Below are 15,023 nucleotides of genomic sequence, written 5' to 3'. Positions count from 1 at the left end.
AGAAAAAAGTATCAACATTCTGCTACAGTCTCTTATATACTTAAAAAATGCCAGTAATCGCTCATTTATTCACTGGAAAGACCTCTATTTTATGCAATCAAAACAATATACAATGGTATAGCAGTACTGCTTTGATTTACTACTATAAGGGGATTCTGTGAAAGTAAACAGGCTGATTCAACCCTTTTATCTAAATCAATTTTATACAACTCCTAAGTTCTCTCTCATACAAACAATGCTATATGGGGATTAGATCCCCAGCAAAAAGCTATAAAACCAAATTAGCCCTAAACACAGCTAAAGCAACAGCTTTATGGCTACGGCTTTTTTTTTTAATTTTTTTTAATGTTTATTTATTTTTGACAGAGACAGAGCATGAGTGGGGGAGGGGCAGAGAGAGAGGAAGACACAGAATCTGAAGCAGGCTCCAGGCTCCAAGCTGTCAGCACAGAGCCCAATGCAGGGCTCGAACTCACAGACCGCGAGATCATGACCTGAGCCAAAGTCGGTCGCTCAATCGACTGAGCCACCCAGGCGCCCCTGGCTACAGCTTTTTAAAAGTAAACAAAATGTTGGGGCGCCTGGGTGGCGCAGTCGGTTAAGCGTCCGACTTCAGCCAGGTCACGATCTCGCGGTCCGTGAGTTCGAGCCCCGCGTCAGGCTCTGGGCTGATGGCTCGGAGCCTGGAGCCTGTTTCCGATTCTGTGTCTCCCTCTCTCTCTGCCCCTCCCCCGTTCATGCTCTGTCTCTCTCTGTCCCAAAAATAAATAAACGTTGAAAAAAAAAAATTTTAAAAAAAATAAAAGTAAACAAAATGTGGTTAAGACTAGTAGTAATTAAAAGTACAAAACAGGGGTGCTTGGTGGCTCAGTTGCCTAAGCTTCCAACTCTTGATTTTGGCTCAGGTCATGATCTCACGGTTTCATGAGATCAAGCCCCCACACTGACAGCTCAGAGCCTGCTTGAGATTCTCTCTTCCTCTCTCTCTGCCCCTTCCCCTCCCCTCACACTCTAGCATGCTCTCTTAAAAAAGTACAAAACCAATGGATTACTTAGGACTAAGTAAGTACTGGTGCTGGAACACTCTTTTCCAAGGAAAAAAGCTAATTAGGGAGACAGTCTGGTAGGCTAACTACTCACCTTTAAAAAAGGTAGGACTGAATCGCTTCTCGGCCTTTTGGCTAAAATCAAGTGCAAAAAGGTAGGACTGATTTTTATTCCTCAATAATTTTTAATTTGTTGATATATTGTTGCTATGGGCTGAACCGCGTTCCCTGGCCACCCCCCCGCCCCAAATCTGTTGAAGCCCTAACAACGTCCAATGTGACTGTATTTAGAAACAAGACCTTCAAAAATTAAGGTTACTTAAGAGGTCATAGGGTAGGGGCCCTGGTCCAGTGGAATTGGTATTCACATAAGAGGAAGAGACACTAGAAGCGTTCATGCACAGAGGAAAGTCCACATGAGGACACAGTGATGGCAGCTCTCTGCAAGCCAATAAGAAAAGTCCTCACCAGAAACCAATCCCGACAACCACCTTCATCTTGAGACTTCCAGCCTCCAGAACAGAGAGAAAATAATTCCCTCCTGTTTAAGCCCTGCCCTTAGTATTCTGTATGGCAGCCCAAGCAGACTACAACAGCTGTCCTCAGGTTTTTAAGTATAATGTAAAGCAGTGTTTCTCAAACTTAAACAGACATCAGCATCACCCAGGGGTGAAACAGATTGCTGGGGTTCATCCCGAGTTTCTGATTCAGTCCACACCTGAATTTTACCTAACTAGTTCCAGACGATGCTGAGGCTGCTGGTTCAGGAATCACACTTTGAGAACCACTGCTTAGGGTTTATGAATAATCCATCTGTGCTTCGTTTTCCAGGATATAAAACATTTTCATATATATTGTTCATGTAAAACCTCCCGTGAGGTATTACTCTTTTATTTCACACATTATGAATGAAAACTTAATGAAATTAAAATAGCCTACTTATTACCACAACTAATAAGCGAGACTCAAAGAATTCAAATCCTGTATTTCTATTACACTGGACAAAGTGTTACTACGCAGTTGAAACTGACAGAGTATAATGAACTGAAGACAGGAAGACTAAGGCAGGAAGAGCTAGTAGGGAGTGATCTGGAATAGGGGGGTTCAGGTAGGGTTAGTGAGGAAGGGGCGACTGCAGAACAGCTAGTCCCAGATGTGGACCAAGGAGCATGGGGAGAGAAGGCATCTGCGTCACGGAGGCAGAATGGTCCCACTGAAAGGAAAACAGTTTTCAGGTAGCAGAAGGCTACCTGTCCCATCAGGAACAACAAAGAAAATCTCTAGCAAACTTCAGAAAATGCACTTCTCCCCCACTGCCATCTCCTCTACACTCTGAGTTGCAGAATCTGGTTTTTTAGGTAAGAGAAGTGTGCGGGAACTCATCGGTCACTTTCACATTATCCAGGAGGTCACGAAGCCTATGAGGAATCGGTATGGCCAAACCACAATGCTCACAGCTCTTATGTGCCCTCATGAGCCTCACCCACTGCCAGCTTTACATATACTGCCTTAACACCAGTAATCTGCCAGTACTCCCGAGAAAATGCTACGGCCAATAAGTACATTCTAGTTCCCACAATCGCTATTAAGCCTCCTTAAATGTTCCAAGTTCTGTCAGAGACTTGTCCATACTCACAAACAATTCAGCAATGTATATGAAGGTGATCTTAATTCTCTGTTTTGTTAATGAAAATCCAACATTACCAAGACAAAAAATTCCCCCATCTTATTTCAGTCCCTCTGCCCACACTCTTTATATCAAATGGAATCCAAAGGTAGCACTGACTGCCTGGGTATTTACATAGGATGTTGGCACTACTATGCTTTCTAGAAGAAAACAGGAGAAAATTTAGGTGAGCTGGGGTTGGACAATGAGGTTTTACATACAATATCAAAAGCAAAATACATGAAAGACAAATTGGTAAGCTGGGTTTTACTAAAATTAAAAATGTCAAGGGGCACCTGGGTAGCTCAGTTGGTTAAGCGTCTGACTCCTGATTTCAGCTCAGGTGGTGATCTCATGGTTCATGGGTTCCAGCCCCACATGGGGCTCTTGCTGACAGCACAGAGCCTGCTTGGGATTCTGTCTCCCTCTCTCTCTCTGCATCTCCTCGACTCGCACTCAAGCTCTTGCTCTCTCCGAGAACTTCAACTCTGAGACTTAAAGAACTCAAACTCACCAATAAGAAAATAAACCAGCCAGTCAAAAAATGGGCAAGAAATCTGAACAGATACTTCACCAAGTGAAATATTCAGATGGAAAACAAACATACGAAAAGATGCTCAATATAATTTGCCAGTAACTGCAAATTAAAACAAGATACCACCATGCACCTATGAGAATGGCTGAGATAAAAAAAAAAAAAAAATGGCAAGGATGTGAAGCAACAGGAGCTCTCACTCATTGCTGGTGAAAATGCAAAATCGTATACCCACTCTGGAAGACAGTGTGGCAATTTCTTACAAAACTAAACATAGTTTTACCATATATTCGGCAATCATGTTTCTAAGTACTTACCCAAATGATCTGAAAGCTTACAAGTGCCCAAAAACCTGCACACCAATATTTCTAGCAGCTTTATCCATAACCACCCCAAACTTGAAGAATCTAAAATATCCTTCAATAACTCTATGAATAATAAGCAAACTGCAATGCAACATTATTCAGCAATTCAAAGAAATGAGTTATCAAGCCATAAAAAGACATGGATGCATTTTAAACGCACACTTCTAAGTGAAAGAAGCCAGTCTGAAAAGGTGACAGGCTGTATAATTCCAATTAGATGACATTCTGAAAAAAGCAAAACTACAGATATGGTAAAAAAAAAAAAGATCAGTGGTTACCAGAGGTTTGGGGAAGGCAGTCAGGTTGAACATGTCAGCATCAGGGATAATTTACACAGTGAGACTACTCTGTAGGATGCTATAATTATGCATACATAACACTATGCATTTGTCAAAACCCATGAACCTTCACAGCACAGAGTGAATCAAAAGTATGAAAATTTTTAAAAAATCATTTAGGAGGTCGAGTGATCCAAGGATAGCATGCAGATGTGACAATCTGTGTTACGCATATATTAAACAGCCTCATCGAAAGGGGTGGAGGGAGACAATGCTGACCTATGTAACTTCAGAAACAAGTGGGGTGTGTAAACTTGACTGTACGAAAACATTTTTCTAGCTGGTGAGTTATTTCCTATGCGTGTACTGGCTAACAATTCTGACACTGCTATATGTGTACACTGGAACTGAACAAGTGAGTATTTGGCTGGTGGATGGTGGGAGCCACTTTTCATTGCTGGGTGTGGGAATTTACAGACAAGAAAAAGCCAGAATACTCTATATGGTAATGGAAGAGAGTCAGAGACATCAGCAGAAACTCATGTTGTGCTTAATTTACAGAAGATTACACATAGTAGTATTTATAGATATGTGCATATATACCCATTAGTATGCACACATTTCCTTGATGTGACACTTGCGAGGACCTAGAAGAAACTATACCCCGGTACAATAAATACACCTAATACCAAGATGTTGGGGGTTTTTTTGTTTGTTTTTACATTTATTTATTTTTGAGAGAGAGAGACAGCACAAGTGGGGGAGGGGCAGAGAGAGGAGACACAGAATCCGAAGCAGGCTCCAGGCTCCAAGCTGTCAGCACAGAGCCCGACGCAGGGCTCGAACTCACAAATCGCGAGATCATGACCTGAGCCAAAGTCGGACGCTTAACTGACTGAGCCACCCAGGCGCCCCTAGATCTTGTTTTTTTTTTTTTTTAACGTTTATTTATTTTTGAGACAGAGAGAGACAGAGCATGAACGGGGGAAGGGCACAGAAAGAGGGAGACACAGAATCGGAAGCAGGCTCCAGGCTCTGAGCCATCAGCCCAGAGCCCAGCGCGGGGATCGAACCCACGGACCGCGAGATCGTGACCCGGGCTGAAGTCGGACGCTTAACCGACTGAGCCACCCAGGCGCCCCTTAAAGCAGGCTTCATGTCCAGTGTGGAGCCCAACACAGGGCTTGAACTCATGACCCTGAGATCAAGACCTGAACTGAGATCAGGAGTCAGACATTTAACCAACTGAGCCACCCAGGGGCCAACCAAGATCTTGATTTTTAAAACCACTTCCAAAAAAAGGGGGACCCCTTGGAGAAATGGCCAACTCTAGGATTGGGGCAGGAAGTACACAAGATAAACCTGGGACATCTTGCAGTGCCAGAAAAAAAAAAATGTTCAAAAAAGAAAACAAAACTAAAATACCCATAATGATGGGAGGGTATGTCAAAAGAACACAGGAAAGAGTGCCCAATGGCCAAAGCTGGAACAGTATGAGCAAAAAATAAGTGGTACTGGATAATACCCCAAAGTATAAAATAGATGCCCATGGATCTATACTGATACAAATATATGGGTAAATAAATAAATGGGGGAGGAGAGCCTAATTCCCCACTCCTAACGTGTGGGCTGCACATAGTGATGTCCTCCTAAAGAGAACAGTATGGGAAGGGGGAAAGAGAGAGGAACTTTCCACTGGAGAAACGTGGCAAACACTGTCTCACCCAGGTGATCAACAGTGATAGGTCAGGTTGGTAGCATGTACACTGGATACAATATGATGAAAGAAAGGACTTTAACCTCAATGGTTTTCCTCCCAAATACCCCCAGTCTAGTCATGAGGAAAACAACAAACAAAATCCCAATAGAAGGACATTCTACAAAAAAACCTAACGGTAGTCTTCAAAAACCTCAGGGTCATCAAAAATAAGGAAAGTCTGAAGAAGTATCACAGCCAAGGAAAGCCTAAGGAAACATGAGTAAATGTAATGTATCCTGGAACAGAAAAAGGACAGTGGATAAAAACAAAGGAAAGCTGAATTAATGATGAACTTTAGTTAATATTTATGTATTAATATCGGTTTGTTAATTGTAAATTATAGTAAATATACTCTATTAACAGTAGAAAAAACTAGATATGCGTCATCTGGGAATTCTCTGTACTATTTTCATTATTTTTCTGTAAATCTAAAGTTGTTCTAAAAATTAGTTTGTATATATACGTGTATACATACGTGTATATATATAAACACGTATGTATACACACATACATACACATACACAACCACATATATATACACATATGTATATATAAAAGGATATTCTACTATTATGCCTCAAATGGTTGATCTCCCTCCTAGGGCTGAAATGTACTACAGGAATCTAGTCTAACTCCCCTTTTTGAGAAGAAACTGAGGGCCAGACATTGACTTGCCACAAATCAGTTATTGGCAGAATTAGATCAGAAGTCAAGGTTCCTACCTCCCAGTGCAGTGCGCCCTTCCTGGTAATTCTACAAATGCTTTCGTCTTAAAGACATGAAGTGATTTTTCACATAGTTTAACATCCAAGAGGATTTCAGAAGAGGATTTCAGGGGTGTTTTCTCTCTTTTTAGGTCTTCATTTGTCTTTACGCTGACAGAATCCTAAGCAGAGTGCACACTTCTATTATCACTTTGTTTTTCTGTTTCTAAGATTATCCATATGAAATACCTAACAAGCAGCTCAGGAGCAAAGCAATAACACTTTTAGAGAATAGACAGCACACCTCTCCTCAACTTCCCCAAAGTCACAGAGCAAGTGGACCCTGTATTTGGAAGGCTCAGCAGTAAACGTGAATTAAGAATTTACCTTTAAACCGAGAAACATTTTTCTCTAGTAAAGAAACATTGACCATGTTTCCTAAAATTCTCTTCTACTTCACAATTCAGGTTAACATACATTAGCTCGAGGACAAGGCTTCTCACATTCCCACATGCCGTAACAGCAAATTCCTCCCCACCCATACTTTAAGCCATTATATTCTTAGAGCACTTCATTTTCCGGTTTTCTTTCAGGGACCATCTTCTCTCCCTCTCTCTCATAATTTTTATCATTCCAAGGCCTTACCTTAAACTCTACAGCAAAGCCCCTCTGAGCCAGGATGCAAATGCTGGATGAATGTATAACCCATAACTAGGTTACTCAGTGCTACATGAAGCCTCACAGTGGGTCCACTTAAATTCCTATCTTGGTCAAACTACAATCACTACAGGCATGGACCTCCAGGACAGCCAGCAATTAAAAAACCAAAGCACAAATATGAAAATCTTTTAACATCTATGAGTCTACTGAAGTGGACAACTGTCTCAAAAATACCTTTAGGTTACATACAAATATGAGTTTTGTGTGGCTCTGCCATAGGATAATGAAAGCAAAGACCAAGTCAATAAAACCAATACTATGGGGCCAACACCAAGACCAAAGCTTGATCTAAAAGTAAAACCTACAACATCTAGGTTCTAGAGAAATCAACAAACTGCAGATCCTTCAAATAATTAGTCAATTGGGCTTATAACAAAAGCTGGGTGGCAAAGTTCAAAGATTGTTTTCTGGGGGCACTTGGGTGGCTCAGCCAGTTAAGCGTCTGACTTCAGCTCAGGTTATGATCTTGTAGGTCATGAGTTCAAGCCCCACATCGGGCTCTGTACTGACAGCTAAGGGCCAGGAGTCTGCTTTGGATTCTGTGTCTCCAACTCTGTCTGCCTCTCCCCCACTCACACTGTCTCTAGCTCTCAAAAATAAATAAACGTAAAAAAAAGGCTGTTTTCTGGCAGCCACAGGCTTAGACTGGGAATTCTGTATTACAAAGGGGTTAAAGGAAAAAAATACATCTGATACACATTAGAAAACCTGGCTTGTGTCAGACCCTAAAGCAATATTTATTGCTGACATTAAACTCCGTGAGTGCTAACTATATATCAAGTATGAAAAGAAGTCAGTAGTCTCTAACCCTCAGGAACTCAATCTACATAATATGGTTGTCCATAAAGTCTGGAAACATAAGGAGCCAGGGAATTAAAAACAAATCCAGAAAAGGGGCGCCTGGGTGGCTCAGTCGGTTAAGCGGCCGACTTCGGGTCATGATCTCATGGTTTGTGGGTTTGAGCCCTGCATCAGGCTCTGTGCTGACAGCTTGGAGCCTGGAGCCTGCTTCTGATTCTGTGTCTCCCTCTCTATCTCTGCCTCTCCCCTGCTCATACTCTCTCTCTCTCTCAAACATAAAGATTAAAAAAAATTTTTTAATCCAGAAACATAAAAATTTTCTATAAAGTGACCTTAATGTCATTATATATACTTGCCTGTGTTTTCAGAGTGTGTGAGTATACTGTAGTATTAGTTCTACTAATCAATTTTGGGGGGTTTTGGGGTCAATATCAAAATAAACTCGTAATATTACAGACTTTTATTTATCTAACTTGCAAAGCAGGCACACAGCTTGTTAGCACTGCTTAAGACTCATGCTAGTATTTTCTTTCCATAAAAAACAATGCCAGGGGAGCCTGGAAGGCTCAGTTAAGCGTCTGACTTTGGCTCAGAGGTCATGATCTCACTGTTCGTGAGTTTGAGCCCCGTGTCGGGCTCTGGGCTGACAGCTCGGCTCTCAAAATCTCAGGGACAGGAGTCTTTTAAAAGCACTTAATCTACTCACTTTTAATACTTCAATCCACTCTTTTTAACTTTTAAGAGTGAACACATCTTGAATTCTAGAGATGGAAATTCCCTATTTTTAAGCTGACGAATCAGAAAATTAATTCCTGACATCCAAGGCAATATAGTGTATGTGGTGGTATAACCTGTCAAGTCGGAGAAACCTGGGCTCCAGACTCTCCTGCTCCTCTCTGTGGCCTTGCAGCTGACTGAACTTCCAGGAGTCTTCTTTCCCTATTTTATAGATGTGGGTAATAGTACTACTGGCTGAAAGGCTTGCTGTGAAAACAGAAAAAGATAATACAAAGTCTATCAGAATCCAATACTTTATAGGTATATGCAAATAGTTTGTTCTTTGACACACAATTAGTACAACCAGAGTGAATACACCTTCAATTCTCATCCTAGACCAATAGGTCTAATATGTTTGCTTACTCCTCCAATGTTTTTCAGCAAAGCTGAATAATTTTGCATAGCAAGAAAAACCTGCTTTCCACCAAGTACACTGTAGGATTTCTTCTTTAACTCTTCCTTGCAATGGTGTCTATACAATTTTCCCGCATTGGTATATAGAAATGTCCATGTTTATCTGTGATTTTTTTTCCTGCCCTGTCATCAATCACTTCTCTTCATGAATTCTCTAAAAGTTAATTGATTTTTGGTTAATTATAATTCTGTTCCCAGCACACATTGTGGAAAAAAAACAAACTATACACAACAATGTACATGAAATTTCAATTGAGCACAAAATATCCTATTTAACAGAAACAGACACATGCTGCACTGAATTTTAGCAAATCCGGACAACCACTTGGATCAACTTTAGGAATGGGTAAACACTAATGGAATATTAAATTTCGGGACTCATGAGTGGCTCAGTCAGTTGAGCATCTGACTTCAGCTCAGGTCATGATCCCGTGGTTCGTGGGTTTGAGCCCCAAGTCGGGCTCTGTGCTGCCAACTCAGAGCCTGGAGCCTGCTTCGGATTCTATGTCTCTCTTACTCTCTGTCCCTCCCCACCTTGTGTTCTGTCTCTCTCAAAAACAAACTTACATAAAAAGATTTTTTTTTTTAATTTCTACCCTGTAATAATAGAACTTTTATCCTCAATAAAGACCTATTTAGAAAAAAAATCTTTAAAACAAATGGAGACTTACATTATTTTTTAGTTAATTAAATTTACATTTTTATATTTTATCTTTTTAAGTCTATTTTTTTCCTAGGAAAGAGAGTATTGGTCTGGGGCACCTAGCTGAGTTGGTAGAGCATGTGACTCTTGACCTCAGGTTCATAAATTTAAGCCCTATGTTGGGCATAGAACTTATGTTAAAATATATATATATATATATATATATACATACAAAATATATATATGCATATACACACACATACATGGTTTTCTTTTCTTGCGAAGTTTTTGTCTGGTTTTAGTACTAAGGAATACTGGCCTTACTAAATGGGTTAGGAAGTATTCTCTCCTATTTTCCAGAAGAGTTTGTGAAGTTAATTCTTTCCTAAGTTTCTGACAGAATTCACCAATGAAGACACTTGGTTCCAGGCTTTTATTTGTGGGAATCTTGTTTCTCAAAAGTTAGGGAATGTCAATCTTAATTCCTGTAATCCATGAGAAATTAAAAGAAGAACAGAAGAAATCCCTGGGAAGGGATTACTTATCTCTTCATTCAAGTTGAGGAAGTTCTTTGTATTCTCAGTTTGTTGAGTATTTTTATCATGAAAGGGAGCTGCATTTTGTCTAATGCTTTTTCTGTGTTTACTGAGATGCAGTTTTTGTCCTTCATTAATGTAGTGTGTTACATTCATTACTGTATGTTGAACCAACCTTGCATTCCTGGAATAAATCCCAGTTGGTTATTGGGTAGTGTCCTTTTAACGTTGCTGGATTCCATCTGCTACCATTTTGAGGATTTTTGCATCTATTTTCACAAAAGATGAGGTCTACTGGGGCTCTTGGGTGGCTTAGTAGGTTACACATCTGACTCTTGGATTTCGGATCAGGTCAAGATCTATAGTGTCTATAGATCTACAGATATAGAGCCCCACGTCAGGCTGGTGCTGACAGTTGGTGCTGGTATTAGGGTAGTTTGGCCTCACAGAATGAGTGGGAAGTGTTCTCTCTTCTATTTTTGGAAGAGTTTATGGACGACTGGTGTCAATTCTTCCTTAAGTATTTGGTAGAACTAACCAGTAAAGCCACTTGGTCCTAGGCTTTTCTTTGTGGGACTCATCTTTTAACCTACTGAGCCACCCAGGCACCCCTGTGGACTCATCTTTTAAAAGAAGATATTTCAACTAATTCCTTTAATCCATGAGAAATTAGAAAGATGAACAGAAGAAATGACCTGGCTAATATTCTTGGTTGTTTAGGGGGGGAAAAAAAAGTGATTTTTATTTTTTTTTTTTATTTAAAAAAAATTTTTTTTTCAACGTTTATTTATTTTTGGGACAGAGAGAGACAGAGCATGAACGGGGGAGGGGCAGAGAGAGAGGGAGACACAGAATCAGAAACAGGCTCCAGGCTCTGAGCCATCAGCCCAGAGCCTGACGCGAGCCTGACGCGGGGCTCGAACTCACGGACCGCGAGATCGTGACCTGGCTGAAGTTGGACGCTTAACCGACTGCGCCACCCAGGCGCCCCAAAAAGTGATTTTTAAAAAGGCAGCATATAGGGGCGCCTGGGTGGCTCAGTCAGTTAAACGTCTGACTTCAGCTCAGATCGTGATCTCATGGTTCAGGAGTCTGAGCCCCACGTTGGGCTCTGTCCTGACAGCTCAGAGCCTGGAGCCTGCTTCAAATTCTGTGTCTCCCTCTCTCTCTGCCCCTTCCCTGCTCGTGCTCTCTCTCACTCTCTCTCTCAAAAATATTTTTCTTTAGTTTAAAAAGGCAGTGTATAATAAGAAAGGAGGCAGTCTTTCTTTCATGTAGGTTATCCACTCATCTATTAATACACCCTTTTCAAAATTTAAGTCGTATAGGTCTTAGGTATCTTTGGTTATCTAATTTAATCCTCACAAGAACCCCAGGAGGTTCAATCACCCTCAGTTGACACGTGAGAAAAATAAAGCTAAGAGAAGTTACAGAAACTGTCCTAAGTCACAGTTAGATATACAGTAATGTTTATGAGCGGGAACTCAGAAGTCACAATCCCTCCTCGACTACCCAATAACTTGGCACACTAAGTCAACTACTAACCTCGGGGCCCCAGTTTCTTCACCTCTTAAATGAGAGCACCACCACCATATACTTCTCAGGATCATTGTATGAACAAAATGCACGTAGAAAGTGCTTATGACAGTGCCTAGTTTACAGTACGTACGCATGACATCAGCAGTGATTTCTACTAGTACTAGGTATTGCCCAGTGAGATCATTTAAGTTTCAATGGTTCTAAAACTCCGTGTTTTAAGGCAAATGAGAAATTTTAAATCTTAGATTGGAAAGGAACCAGTTAAAAGGAACTCGATTCCAGGCAGGCAGAGATGAACAATTTTACTAGTACTTTTTATACCTTCTGATTGTATTACACATGCATCCAGTCAAAAATCAAAAGCACTAAGGTGGGGGAGGGGACCACATAAAATGTGGTCTTTATTTAAAAATATATCTCATTCAGGGGCTCTAGGTGGCTCAGTTGGTTAAGTGTCCGACTTCAGCTCAGGTCATCTCACAGTTCATGAGTTCAAGCCCTGTGTCAGGCTCTGTGCTGACAGCTCAGAGCCTGGAGCCCGCTTGGGATTCTGTGTCTCCCTCTCTCTCTGCCCCTCCCCCGCTTGTGCACTCACGCTCTCTCTCTCAAAAATAAATAAACGTTAAAAAAAATTTTTAAAATATATATATCCCATTCATTTAAAAATATATAGAGAGTACCTTGTCTACAGTTTTAAATTTTGTTTTTCATTGACAGGAACATTATAATCCATTTTTCCATAGCACTTTCTTTTTGCTATAAACCAAGTATGTTTAACATGTGAATACTGAAAACACATTGAAGATTCTCTAAATTCTTTAAAAAAAAAAAAATTCTCCAAATAGTTTTCACAGCACACAGTTAAGCTTAATTTAAAAGTACATCTGTTGCAGTTAAAAAAGCATCCAACCAGCACTTTCGTGACAAAGTCCTACAGTAAACTATACAGGTTACAACTATGTTCAGTGCACTTTTACTTTGCTTCAGAGTCATTATGAGCTGAATTTGCACACTATTCAAAGTAGTTCCTGGTTCCCCATCTCATTTGTCCCTCCCCGTAGCCCCCTAATTGGGGGTGTGGCATCCAGGAGAGTTCCCATTTCCATTTTAAAGATGTGGAAACCAAGCTAGTTACCTAAGCTAGTTACCATGATGGGCCTCGAATTCAAGACTCTGCATTCTGCTTCCAACTGTCACTTTGTCCCTTAGGCTATCTAGCAGGGCAAAGTGAACTCTAATTAAAGGATGCAACAGCACGATTGCCAAAACGGCACCAACAGCCTCTGCCCAGACGTTTACCTCTCATGGTTCTTGGAAGATAACCTGTTAGTTGAACTGTCTGTCCTGTTAAGATAAGTTACGTGGAGACGGATGAGAACACCCATTTTCAGATAGGTCAGAAAATCTGTTGTTGTGGGGCACATTCACTCCAACACACAGTTCACTCTGGGCTTCTCATGATCCAGTCACTAGGCTTGTTGGCTTATGTACCCTGGCTGGTGCAAAGGAGAACTCCCACACAGTGCTTTACCTCTGTTCCAAGTCCACTCTAAGTACAATTACAGCAAGTGTACAACATGGCAGTGATTCTATTCAAGACCCTCAAAAAAATTTTTTTTAATGCTGAAGAGCTAAGATACAGAATGATTTCAAAAATCAATACAATTCTTCCCTTAAAAACAACCAGCAACAAAACCCAAAAAACTCTACTCGTTAAAAAATTAAAATGTTCCATTTCCTAAATTAGAGGTAAAGAGACTTAACCTTGGCTCACCTTAGTCCTCAGTTTAACTTCCCTCAACCACCATTCACTTGTGCCATACCCTGCAGTTAACTCTCTAGATCCAGTTCTCCCCCCCACCCCATTGCTAAAAATGTAACTTCAGGTACTGGGAAACAGGACTTAACCAATTCAAACAGCAGGATGTCAGTATAGTGGACCAACAGCATTCCGACTATAATAATTTATTGCAATCATTATTTATCTGGCAGTTAATATAGGGTTATCAATGTGTCTTCTCTGTCTTATTTTACACACATCTCAATTTAACTCTAACGACTCCATCAGGTACTATTATGCCCATTATTTGGGGGAGAACTGGGGCACAAAGGGTAAGTAAATTGCCCAAGTTCACACAGCAGCAAATGGTCCATAAAAGACTTGAACCAGGGCCTTAACCTTAAGCACTACACCAAAACTGCCCTGCCCTCAACTATAATCCCAAACGTGATCATAAAATTAATGGCATGACCTTGGGCCAGTCATTTCATACCTCTGGGTCTCAGTTTCCTCCACTATAATACAACCTACCCTAATTAAAAGCAGGGGCTTTCCTGCTTTTAATGTCCGGTGAATTTCCGACTAGATTACTCCCCACCCCCAAATAGGTGTGTATGTTAAGACTGAAGTTCTTCAACCACGGCGTGTTCTAGCACATTCTCCATAGTCTTCGGGGTGCTAGGGTTCAGTCTTCGCTTTGCGGCTTTATTTTCCAGTATTGAACCTGTAATGCTAATCCTAAACATTCTCTCTCGTTCTGGTACTACATTTTCCCACTGCTAGGAGTACCGACTAGGCCTGATCCCACCCCAGACCTTTACCGGCTATTCCAACCCACCCCGCGGTTTCCCAGGTAGCCAGGAAAGGCCTTAGAAAGCCCTAGAAGCAAAGCCATAGAAAGAAGTTGGCTACCCAGAGGTCAAGGGAGGCTTCAGTGCACCTGCCACGCCTCCCGACCCCGGCAGCGCGGCCTCGGCCTGGCTCCCCAAACCAAGCGGCCCCAGTTAGGGCCTCGTCCCTCACGACTAGCGCGTCTGCCGAGGCCTGGGCCCTAGAAACCCAGCCCGACCCCCTCGGCCCCGGCCACGCCCGGCCCTTCGGCGCCGCACCGCGCACCCGGGCCCCCCGGGGTCCTCATAGGCCGGAGGACACGCGCAGGCCTGCTGTCTCACCTCGAGTTTTACGGGGACCGCCGGCGGCGCCCGCGCCTCCACCCGCCCGCACACCTGGCCCCGCGCTGCAGTGGAGACAGCGGCAGAGACGGCCCGACCGTCACGTGCCGCAGAACCAAGAGGCCTCGGCTACCGCTGCTGCCGCGCGAGCGAGCCCCACCGCGCAAAGCCCGGCCCTGCGTCCGCCCCTCGCTCCTGAGTAGCTACGGACGGCACCAAGTCCCGCCCCCCCGCGCAAGCTCCAGGGTTCGGTTGGTCGGTGAGGCCATCGCTCTAGGCACCTTCCCA

General features: G+C 42.1%; 1 protein-coding gene across 3 annotated transcripts in view; it reads right to left on the bottom strand.

Moving 5' to 3' along the window:
• CANX (calnexin) overlaps positions 1-14,912 on the bottom strand; it is a 34,948-nt gene extending 20,036 nt beyond the window's left edge. The window contains exons 1-2 of one of the 3 annotated variants that reach the window (XM_086706356.1): positions 14,736-14,912; positions 8,726-8,858 (exon numbers count right to left, since the gene is read on the bottom strand). The gene's annotated coding sequence lies outside the window, so the exon portion shown is untranslated. The remainder of the gene's footprint in view (positions 1-8,725; positions 8,859-14,735) is intronic. The other 2 variants (XM_086706354.1, XM_025924732.2) reach the window with 2 other exon arrangements.
• Positions 14,913-15,023: the final 111 nt, after the last annotated feature.

Source organism: Puma concolor, chromosome A1, assembly GCF_028749965.1.
Source record: "Puma concolor isolate L17-30 chromosome A1, mPumCon1.1.hap2, whole genome shotgun sequence".
Lineage (NCBI taxonomy): Eukaryota > Metazoa > Chordata > Mammalia > Carnivora > Felidae > Puma > Puma concolor.
This window is presented reverse-complemented; position numbering and strand designations above follow the sequence as displayed.